Source organism: Manis javanica, chromosome 3 (genome assembly GCF_040802235.1).
Source record: "Manis javanica isolate MJ-LG chromosome 3, MJ_LKY, whole genome shotgun sequence".
Taxonomy (NCBI): domain Eukaryota; kingdom Metazoa; phylum Chordata; class Mammalia; order Pholidota; family Manidae; genus Manis; species Manis javanica.
In genome coordinates this window covers 93,568,535-93,581,279 of record NC_133158.1, presented here as the reverse complement: position 1 = coordinate 93,581,279, position 12,745 = coordinate 93,568,535, and the positions used below count along the sequence as shown (strand labels likewise).

General features: G+C 31.5%; 1 long non-coding RNA gene across 2 annotated transcripts in view; it reads left to right on the top strand.

The window, feature by feature from the left end:
• LOC108394674 (uncharacterized) overlaps positions 1 to 12,745 on the top strand; it is a 50,332-nt gene that overhangs the window by 1,584 nt on the left and 36,003 nt on the right. For both annotated transcript variants that reach the window (XR_001852486.3, XR_001852487.3), the window contains exon 2: positions 7,701 to 7,753. This is a non-coding gene — a long non-coding RNA (uncharacterized lncRNA). The remainder of the gene's footprint in view (positions 1 to 7,700; positions 7,754 to 12,745) is intronic.

Below are 12,745 nucleotides of genomic sequence, written 5' to 3'. Positions count from 1 at the left end.
AATACAAAGTGAAGAAAGAACTAATCCATACAACAAAATCTAAAGATTATTAAGATATCATATTTTTATAAAATTGAGAGTTATAGTATTGACCAAAGATATTATCAGTAATAAACTTAGATGGACAAGAGAACAAGTTTATGATATTTAAATCTAATGATCTATAAATCATAAGAATCTGATGCATTGGTAATTATTAACAAGTATAGATATTTATCTATAGAAAAAAAAGTAATTTATATCTGAATTCCTACTTAGCAAGCAATGGCCCACTGTCTTTTTCTATTTGTAACATTAATGCAAATTTAAAATACAATGAGATGCTATTTTCCACCTGCTAGGTAGACAAATATTAAATATTTGACAGAATCCCATATATTCAAGATTGAGGTAATAGGTGCTGCAGTAGACTGAATGTGTGCTCAGTGGTATTTTTCTAATGAAGGGCAGTTTGGCCATATTGTACATCTTTTGAGATTCCACAATTATATATTTTATAATTACAGTCAGATACATAAAACGATGCTTATGTAAAAGAGTATTAATTATAACATTGTCTTCAGTAGAAAAGTATTCAAAGCAATTTAAATGTCCATCTTTAGGAAACTGGTGCAACAAACATCATGTGCTATGATAAACAATGACAGACTCCATACCTGTAAGTGAATAAGCAGCAATCAAATGAAATGGAGTGATGAAACTCTTTCAAAACTAGTATGGTACAATCTCCAAGTAATATTCTTACCAAAGGAAAGCAAGGTGTGCTACAGTGTCCATATTGTATGCTATTTGTAATTTAAGGACACACACACATACATGCACATATACACATGTATACACATATGTACAAACATAAATAAATATATATTACTTGCTTATGTGTGTATATGTGTATGTGACTTCTTGGACTGAGTAAGATGCAAAAATTTTCATTGTGTACACTTTTTTGGTACATTTTGGATTCTGTGATTCCTATAAGTATTAAGTGTATTAAAATTAAAAATTGTAAGTGAAGGAGGTAATGGCACAGCCTTTCCCCAATCTCAGACCCATTTATTTTACAGTCCTCAAATGAATGGGTTCTCACATACTTCTTTAAGTAACTTATCTGTGACTGGGAAGCTTAGAATAAACATTTAGAAATATAAAGGTATATAATAACTTTACACAGAATGGGAGTAACATAGGCTTAGAGAGCAACACTTAAATAAAGGTGCATTATCCACTGGCTCATGAAATATGGAATGGTGTAACATGCTTTTCTTGCAGGATTATCATAGATTAGAAAACAATGAGAATTCATCCACTTCAGTGATGTTACATATGGCCCAATCCCTATTCATATACTCTACCCTGTCCTTGAATATTTCAGAAATGAAATAGAAGAGAAAGCATATAAAAGCAAATCTAATTAAAGGAGGATTTAATCCTTGTCTGTCCATGAGAAGTTTCTTAGAAAAGAGGATGAGAATTTCATGCCCTAGATTAATACTGCCACTCTTCCCATCAAGATGTGTGGTTTATTCCCTTTTACTTGAATGTAGGCTGGCCTTGTGTTTGTTAACCAATGGACTACAGTAGAAGTGACACTATAGCTAAAGTCAAGGTGTTAATAGATCTACTTCCTTCTGGAGTCTCCGAGGGTAGAACTTGTTTCCTTGCCCTTTCTGGCTACCCATAAGCCATATCTTCTGGCCACTTTTCTAAAGCTACCCATAAGCCATATCTTCTGGCCACTTTTCTAAAGCTACCCATAAGCCATATCTTCTGGCCATTTTCTCACAATGACATCATCAACCTCTGCTTCCTTGTCATATCTTCTTTTCTTTCTGTATCTTACCTTCCTCTTTTAATGACCCTTGTGATTATATTGAGTCTATCAAAGTAATTCAGGGTATTCTCAGTCTCAAGATCCTTAAAATCACATTTGCAAAGCCCCTTTTGTCATATAGTTACATGTTTCAGAGACAATTAGGATCTGGACATTTTTTTCCTTTTGGTAAACAGAAGCATTATTTTATTTGCCATACCACTTGAGGGACAAGACACCTAAGTATGTTAATATGTAAACAATCTTACCATGAAACTAAGTTGGACCTTCAGATGACTGCAGCTGTAAGCCACCATCTTTTAGAAAACACAGTACACACCAAAAGAAAGAGAAGTAGCTTATTGGTAGCAAATCTAAAACAAAATTGGTCTGGCTCACTTGCTATAGCATAATCCTCCTGCTGACTTGTTCCAGGGATACCCACTCTGTTTCTGCCCCCAGTACTGCAGGAAGCAGTGGAAGCCCCAGATGCACAAAATAAGCCATGCAGGACAAAATAACATTGCAAAATGCTGATTATTAGATTATCAAAGGAATCACAGTCCACAACTTTTAGTCCAGTTTATGCATGAAAAAGAGATTGACCATATGCTAAAATTAAAAAAACAAAAAAAAATAGTACCAAGGGTCTCTAACATAATAGCCAAATCCCCAGAATAAAGTTGAAAATTGCTCATCATACAAAGAACTGAGAAAATCACAACTTGAGTAAGAAGAGACAATTACCTGAAGCTGAATAAGACAATCAACTGAAGCTTACACTGAGATGAATCTGAAAATGGAATTATCTGGCAAGAGTTTTAAAGTAGCCATTATAAAAACATTTCAATAATCAATAAAATTATCTTGAATAAAAAATCAAAGAAACATATATTCTTAAAAGAACAAAAAAGTATAAAGTATAGAACTGAAAAGTATAAATTAAAAAATGTACTATATGGTCTTAATTGCAGAGTGGAAATGACAGAGAATAGAATCAGTTAACTTTTGGACTGACTGATAGAATTTATCCAGTTTGAACAATAGGGAAAAAATAGACTGAAAAACAAAAGGAACTGAGCCTCATGGACCAATAGAATTATAACAAATATGCCAATATTTGTACCATAAAACCCAGGAAGGAAAGAGTAGAGTGGGATAGGGATATGAAAAAGTATCAAGGAAAATAATGCATAAAAACTTCTCAATTTAGTGAAAGGCGTATATGCAACAAACTGAGCAAATCTAAAACAAAATAAACCCAGAGAAATACACACCAAGAAATATATTAATTAAACTTCTCAAAATAAAGACAAAGACAAAATTCTTGAATACAGCCATAGAGAAATGAAACACTACTTACAAGGAAACAACAATTCTAATGACAGCAGGTTTCTCATCTACAGCTAGAAAAAAGTGGCATATTTTTCAATGCTGAATATAAAATACATCCCAATCTTAGATTCTTTAACTGGCAAAACTATCCTTCAGGAATGAAGGGGATGTAATCACATCTTTAGCCAAAGGAAAACTGAAACAGTTTGCTATCAGTTGACCTACGCTCAAAGAATGGCTTAGGGAATTCTTAAGACCAGAAAGGGAATGATAAAAGAGAAAATCTTGGGCATCTGATAAGCAGAAAGAACTTTAAGAGCAAAAATATAGGTAAGTACAACAGACTATATGCTTTCTCATTTATTTTTTAAGTAACATGTGATGATTAAAACAAAAATTACAACATCATGCAATACTTGAGATAATTGTATTTAATAGTGGAAAGGGGAAATGGACCTAAACAAAAGTAAGATATTCATATTCTACTCAAAGTAACAAAATGATAACTGTTGATTGTGGATAATGACTTACATATATTGCAATGGAAAGAGAAACCTCTAAAAAACTGTGTAACATAAAGACAGAAATACCAAATAACCCACAAGAAGGCAAGAAAAGAGACACCTTTATTCCTAATAGCCGATAACTGGAAACAAACCAGATGTGCTTCAATAGCTGAATGGTTTAACACTTGTGATATATCCACACCATGCTTAGCAATAGAATAGAATAAACCATGATACATGCAACAACTTCAACGAATCTCCAGGGTATTATGCTTAGTGGGAAAAGTCAATTCCCCAAGGTTACCTACTGCATGATTCCATTTATGTAATATTATCAAAATGACTGAAGTTAAAAATGGAGAAAAGATTAGTGGCTGCCAAGGGTTAGAGTTGAGGGGATGGAGGTGGATGTCCCTGTGAAACTGCAACAAGAGGGATCCTTGTAGGGAAGTAACTATTCTTTATTTAGGCTAGATCAATGTCAACATCCTTTTGATATTGTACTATGGTTTGCAAGATAGTACCACTGGTGAAAATGAGATAAAAGATACATGGGTAAACTCTGTATTATTTTTTGTAATTGAATGTTTTATAATTGATAGAATAATATATACAATTTACCTCCACCTCTCATATTTGGATAAGTTATTTCATTATTCCTTTGTGGTTTTTACTTTATATTCACAGTAACAACTGAACATCCTCAAGCATCCTGTACATTGGACATGAATTTATTCTGAATTTGGGCATGAAACTACAAAAGCTATTGGTTTTCCACAAAGAGCTAAAAGATGCCATCACAAATCCCTGTGGAAAAGATGCCTGGAGACCTAAGTGTAATTTGAATAAGTCCAAACATTTGTTGAGTTGAGGCAATCTATAAATTAAATATGAACTTAGACTTTCCTTGCCTCTCAGGTGGAAATGCTATGGTTAAAAGAGTAAAGCAAATCTAGCTGAAAACTACAAATTGAGACCTAGAAAGGACACATAAAAAAAGGGCCGAACTTAATAACTGTCTCATATAGTCTGCAATGTTCTACCTAAAATTTTCTCATTACAAAATTAAAAAAAAAAGAATATATGGATTGCTGTAAAAATATCACATATCTTCTTTATATTTTCTTCTATCTGAAAAGTATGTCAGTATGCGCATATCAGCTCCCAAACTTTTACATGCCCCATGACTATTCAGAACATAATCATCTAGCTCTTTTGTACCAACAGCTGAAGAAACAAGGTAGACTTAAATTTCCGTAATAGAGAGAACATGCACCTTATATCTACTGATATTTTAAATAGCTAGATAACAAATATGAAAATAATTATTTTTTCATAATACCTTCCTCCCTAAATTACATTTGGAGAAATAACTTATAAGATCTGACAAGCAGATGATTCACTCAGATATTTTCTTTATTCCACTGGCTTTCTAAGATTTTAGCCATTTTGATGTTTCATAACTCTGGGGGAATCTTGAAAGATCACTGCTTTCAAGCTACTGATTTATTTACGCTATTATTTGTTAAACAAATATTTATTTCCAATCGGCAGTACTTAGAGCATGATGTAATGTTACACCAAACAGACAGAAAATGAATCAGACATGCACTTTATCTCTAAGAGGTAGAACATCAGATGTTCCTTAAAAAAGCCACAAACCTAGATAGGATACATTATATGTATGAAATTCCTGCAGGAATTTAGAGAGGGAAGAATTCTGTGTAGTGACAGGATTGAGAGATGATGGGGAGAGGAAGATATTATTTTTTAAATGATATTTGCTATGAATTAGGCTGAGAAAAAAAACTCATTCATAGGCTACCATTTTCCCCAAACAATGACTAGGTTTAGAAGAAAGCTTGGCATGAACATTTGCACAAAATTCCTTCTAGTGTGCTCTCACATATGTAAACTTAGAGGTCAGTGGGCACAAATTTGGAACCGGTATAAAAATATACGCAATGCATACACATTCACCAGTATGCATGGATGTACATATGTACTAATCAAATGCAGCTAAAGTGTACAGTCAAAAATACATTTGATGTACAATCTGTAACTAAAAGTCTATAATTAAAGTTAAGTGAACAAATAAAGATGATCTAATTATAACTAAACAAAGAAAAACTGAAGATGGCAAAGCAACTAGTAGAAAGTCTCATTACACATGGCATCAATTCTGTAGCACTTGGGTATCTGGTTTTGATAGTATTTAAGAGAGCATGTCTACATTTTCTCTGCCTCTTATTAAGAGATAGCATATTAAGTAAAACTTTAGCCTTAATTACTGGAACTCTCTCACAATTTGTGGTTCTTTTATCATTTTAGAAGAGTTAAAATTGTATTATACGCATACTATCAAAGCAAGCATTCTTTAACTATATGCATCTCAATACTATCTTTCTGAATTTTTAAAAATTTTAATGGAACTACTTATGATATATTTATACACAAACAGGGAAATTTTTTTTACTCTTCTATTTAAAAATTAAAATTCAGTGTACATTATTCCAAACTGACAGTTCTTCCCCCATGACTATGTACCTAAATTGACTGAAATGAAAAAGGTAAAAGAAACGTAAAGGGCTTTTCTTTTTCAGAAACTTAAAGAGATGCAGCTGTTCCAACTAGAGTAAATGATTATAAATTATTAGTGTCAATCAAAGATGTGATTTCCATCTCCTGATTAAATCTATACAAAAGATCTTGAAACATACAGCTCAGCTGCCGTGAAATGACAAATCAATCAAGAAAGAATGCAAGTGAGCAATTAGGCTGTAGGCAAAAGATAATAGCATGTGGGTGGCATTTTCCCTCTCATTCAAAGTCCTGTTATTAATCAGAAAATAGGAGTGGCCATTTACTGATTCCACTTTTATTTAAACAATAAAGGTTTCAATATAAGCATTATGTACCATACAAACATTGAAACAACAAAAGAGAAAGCTTCAGTGGCTTTTGAACAAGTTTGCTTAAAAAATATATAGGTTTCTTTAAAACATTTAATAATTGTCGGTAGGTAGAAATTGCTTTGAAGAATACAAAAAAACTATAGATCACTTAATTAAAAAACAAAAATGTCGAGCTTTTTTCATGTGTTTTAGATTGATTTACACTCTTACCAAGTTGGTTGTCCTGTCCAATACAGTTTGATTTCCATCACTAAAGTCAAAAGACTTCAGGCAACAAGACAAAAATGTAAAAATGTTGGCCACATTGAATCCGCAGCTCAGAGAGAAATCTTGATTTTAGGAAATTAAGCCCACATTGTTTTCATCTTTATTAGTAAATATTTTTGATAAGACATAGTCCCTCTGACATATTTAACAGTATTTATGCTTGAAAATCATTTGAATATATTTAATGACAAAAACAATCACCTAGTTTTTGTGTAGAGGATTTTGTTTATTATATACATCCATTATATAATTTCAATATATAATTTTATTTTAAATTAAATATAATGTTTTCATGTCTAATTTTACAAGTGACTTAAAATTTCCTCATGAAAACATTGTCAATGTATCATATATGAAATACTTTAAAAATAACTATCAAATTGATCATTTCTATTCAAATTGACAACTATGAAGTATATCCCTTTTTAAAAGGTGAATAGTGTTATTTTTAAGCATGAAATGTATTAAGAGATCTTAATCAATATTTATAAAAATACTTTTTGGTATCTGTATGAAATAAAAATATTAATGCTACTAGGAATAGCTAAGACTTTTATTATTTAGTTATACTAGTCAGTATTAACAACAGGTTAACTCATTATTCTCATTTCATACATGACATGCCTGAAGTACAACAATTTGCATAGTCAAACAGCTCACTAGTGAATAATGTTAACTTTTCAAATTATACATACATCAATGTCTAACACTTAAAGAGTTCATAGTGATTTCTCCAGAAACATGAACAAATAAGTGATACTTGGGAATACTTGAAGAAATGCAATTTTATTTTTGCTGAGAGTTAGGAAATGCCAACAGTACCCTCATACTATTTGTACTCTTTTTCCCACCTACTGCTTTTTAAAGGTTGGATTGTAAGATGATCAGAGACATAGCCAATTCATCCACCAATGACCTATGTAAGTATTTTCAGTCTTCTTTTTCCTGTTCTGTATATAAGAAGAAACACATTTTAAATCTTGCCTATTACCCAGCCTTCAGTATCATTACTGCAGGACCTCTCTGAAACTCTTAATTTTTTTAGCCCAGGTAAATCACTAGGAAATAGTGTTAATGTGAACCCCCAGATTCTATAAGCCTAGAACACAAATCTTGAATATGTGTGTATGTGTGTGTGTGTGTGTGTGTTTGCGTGTGTGTTTGCACATAAATTATGTAAAAGCAGTTGTGGGTTTTGCACAGAATGACTGCAATACTAATCAATTCTTTCTTTTATTGACCTTTCATGTAAATATCTTATTTAAAACTGCAAGCTATTATTTTTATATAAAATTCTTTCACCACTAACTCTACAGGGATATATACTAGAGTGTATACTTCATGTGAAGATGGACCCTACCCTACAGAATTTTTATTCCACCATACAAGATCTGTCACAATAATGAACACAGAACAGGGACAAATATTGGCTTATTTTTAAGTTACCAATTGGACTTAAAACCTGAAGACAAAATAATTTTATCCTCTGTACCAATAATTTTCTATATTTCAAACTAAAAACTTTGGAAACCTATATTGGGCTTTTACATGCACCATTTGTTATACAAAAAATATTTTCACTCAATATTTTTTGCTTCAAAGAATGAAATAAACATTAGAAAGGACTACTTAGGATCTAAATTAGGCAATTGCAGTAAGTAGTACTATTTTGGAATATTCCATTCCCCTTCTTTTAAGGTAAGTATATTCACGTCATTGCTATGCAAGCTTGGTCATTTAATGTGGTCTGTAGTGATATGCCAATTCTAAGCAGAAGTTTTCAAGTCTGTCGTTTAGCGCCAGTAAGTTCTCTTTTCTCTGAGTTATAATATGTGCAGTGCCCCAGATAGGGGCTATTCTTTAGCTTCATGTTCCAAATAGTAATGAACTATAGCAGAACCACTGTTTATCCAAGATAGACAAAACATTTTTGGTGGAAGCCTTTGACATTTGCGGTTGTGACCACATGATCCTAGCATAAAGTGAATGATACAGTGAAAAGAAGCAGAGCTTTTTTTATATAAGTCCTTTTATTCCCTGTTGCACACATTCTCTTTTTAAGAACAAAGCAGCATTCGACTACCTTCACCAATACAATACATATGTGAGTACCTACTATGTGCAAAGAAGACTAAGAATTTAAATTACATAAAAAGCACAATAAGCCAAAGTTTCATACAGGGCCTAATACTGTTTTTTGTAATAAAGAGAAAGATAAATTATAAGAAATATCACAAGGCAATCATGATACCTTACATACTGAGTTCAGAAAAGGGAGAATCCTCATGAGTTATACAACTGTTTAGTAAATATTCCTGAACAATGTGGAAAGTTAGTAGGATCTTAACTGATGGTAAATTTTAGGTGGGTGTGGGGAATACATTCAATGGTTAACAGAGTGAAAAAAGACACAGATGTAAGAATGAGATATAATCAAATTTAAACTTGGAAGTTCTTTGGGATAGTACATGTTACAGGACAAGAAGCTAAATCTTTTGGAGCCTTGTTTCCCCAAATGACGTAGACAGGGCATCATTCAACAGAATAAATGTATTCTGCAACTAGAGTTCTACACTCAAATTAGTGAGGGAGATCATGAAATAGGGAAACAGTGAAGAGTTTTATACATGCTAAGATTCTCAGAGAATTTAATATATTGATATATATTACAAATCTCTATTGTGTAGATATAATTTTCACTTTCTCCTAAAATGTCTATAAAATAACTCTTTTACATTGCATCTTTATTAATATTTGAAACAACACAATTTGGAACTCAATCTAAGACATGATTGTATCAACCAATAAAAGATTGTATATCAACTATACTTCAATAAATATATTTTTAATTTAAAAAATAAAAAGAGAAATGATTTATCAAAGTTTCAGTACCATACTAAAGGTAATTAAGTGTTCAATTCTTTACAGTATTGATTTCTGAAATTATGAAGTACAAATATTTTGTTAATAACAAAAAGTTTCACGGACCGCTGTAAAATAGTAGCTATACTGGATGTGTGTTTAACAGTGTTCAAAGTTGAATTGAAATCCCTGGGTTCAAATTCCAATTTGCTACTTACCTACTAGGAATGTGACTCTGAATGTATTATTTAACTTCTCTTAACTTCACCTTCTCAGCTACAAAATTGAAAACAGTAATTACATATGTCTCATTCCTTGTGTGTGCTTATGTGTCAGTATGTGCAAGTTTTTGAGTGTGTGCCTGCATAAAACTGAGTGAAACAAAATAAAAGCTCAAAAATATTATGGGTTATTTAGAAATATGTATTTTCTTAAACTTAAGATTTTAAACTTAAAGCTTAAACTTAAAAATTGAGTAGAATTTAAAATTAGTATTTAGTTAAAAGCATCATACACATTTGGAAAACTGTAGTATCAATTTGTGCTAGATATTTATTCAGTGTACCATCAGTACATGATGTGCACATAGATTTACAATCCCTTTTAACACTCTGAAAACTGCTCTGGGAGCTGCAGAATAGCTGAAGGTTTTTGAAAAGAGGAATGATAGAAATCAAGATATATTTAAGAAGATAAATTTTGTGGAAACAATGTAGAAATGACAAGAGGTGGCAAAAAGATGGGTGAAAAGCCTATGTTATTCCCAAAGAGCCATGTGCAAGTATTATTTCACTAAAAAGTCAATAAATGGCTTCAAGGCTAAATTGTTTTCATATGCTTTAAAAATACTCAATTATTTTCACTATAAATGGAATAAATAAAATCAGAGAAAGTTTTATAAAGAAGCACAAATAGAAAGAAGAGAAAGTTATGAAGTATATGATTCCTAGCTCATGAAACTAATGCTGAAACAATTCTTTAGCACCACCACTGCAGTCCTAAGGACACTGAAGTCCTGTGGCTTGTGTGGCTCTATCAGGTTAATGGCATAAACTCTGACATAGAATGAAAAATGAGGAAAGGTGCATTAAATCTAAGTCTCAGACTGAAATGAACTAGCCTAGGTTCCTGAGAGTTCACTTATCTAAATTACAATCCAATTCACTGGGAAATTGTTTACATTCAATTACACCCACCATACCTGCAGTTGGTATTACCTTAGAGCATCTTCTAAAGATGATTTGGTGCAATACCAATTTTCATTTGAGGATAAAGAAGAGTCTATGATTGGTCCTATATGCATTTTTACTGAAGTATGGACTGAATTAGACAGAAGTTTGAAATTAAAGGGAATTCATAGTAAATGAAATTTACATAAATAATCAAAAAATGAAAGCACTTCTCAGAGAAAAGACATGATTATTGCATTATTACTGAATCCAAGGTTTGTTAATTACCAGATAAAGCAATTTATTTTGGTTGCATCCAATTAAGATAATTTAGATTCCATGGTATTGTTGTTATTATTGGAAAAAAATGAAATTAAGAAAAAAGAATAATATTAGGGAAGGTAGATCTCTTTGTATTTGCAGACACTTGTAATTAATAATTTAAAAATGTTAATATTTTAATTGAAATACTTAAAAATTGAATTTAAATTAGAAAATGTTCAGAAGAATTACAATTTTATTCAAAATATTTATTTTGAAAATGGAAAGATAACATATGCTGCCCATGTTATTATAATGTATTAAAACTTATTTAATAACATGTTTTTAATTATTTCTATTGTATCAAAATAATAGTCTGTGTGACAATGAATTTCACTGTCCTAGAATAAAAAGCAAAACTAGATACCTATTTTAAAAAGCCTCTTTACCACTAATGTACTAATGTTGCTATCTCACAAATGATTTTTTATGAATCTACTCTTCCTCAAAGACCCCTTTCACATATTTGTCCTCATTATATTCTCAAATATAAATATGTACATACAATTTATTTGGTACTAAGTGGATTTATAGAAGAACATGTAGACATGTAATTCTATCAATTCAGGTGTAGTTGTGGTAGAGCAATATTCCTTAATAAGGCTGTGGTTTTAGCATATTCCATAACTGACATGCCATATATGGCCTTAGCAAGGTAATGAAAAGATAACCTGCTCCTTATTTTATTTCCACTACACCCTGATGTCATAAAATTCTTCATTAGAGGATCTTTACTCCCATTGAAAATGTAGTTGCATTACATTGTGATTGAAATAGAGTAATTGATAACTTAATATAGACTGTTATACAGTAAAGAAGCTATCCTTGAAACTTTGGTATCCACAAAACTAAAAATAAATAGATACACAAAAGAATTAAAAAAAGAAATATAGCCACAACACTAAAGAACACCATCAAATAACAAGAGAAGAGTATAAGAGATGAAGAAAGGAACAGAGAGGAATTATAAAAACAACCAGAAAACAAATAAAATGTCAATGGTATATACCTATCAATAATTACGTTAAGTGTAAATGGTCTGAATTCACCAATCAAAAGACACGGAGTGGCAGAATGGATAAAGAAACAAGACCCATCTATATGCTACCCTCAAGAGACTCATTTGAGACTTAAAGACATACACAGAGTGAAAGTGAAGGGATGCAAAAGGTTATTTTATGCAATTAAGAAGCACAAATTGATAAAAGGCATCAACACTGGTAAGGAAGAAGTTAAGTTGTCACTAATAGTGACATGATATTATACATAGAAAACCCTAAATACTCCACCAAAAAGCTATTGGAACCAAACTGAATTCAGCAAAGTTGCAGGATATAAAATTAAGACACAGAAATCTGTTGCATTCCTATATACTAACAAACTAGCAGAAAAAGAAATCAGGAAAACAACTCCATTTACAATTGCATCAAAAAGAATAAAATACTTAGGAATAAACCTAACCAAGGAGGTAAAATACCTGTACTCTAAAAACAGTAAGACACTCATGAGAGAAATTAAAGAAGAAACAAATAAATGGAAATACATTCTGTGCTCATGGAT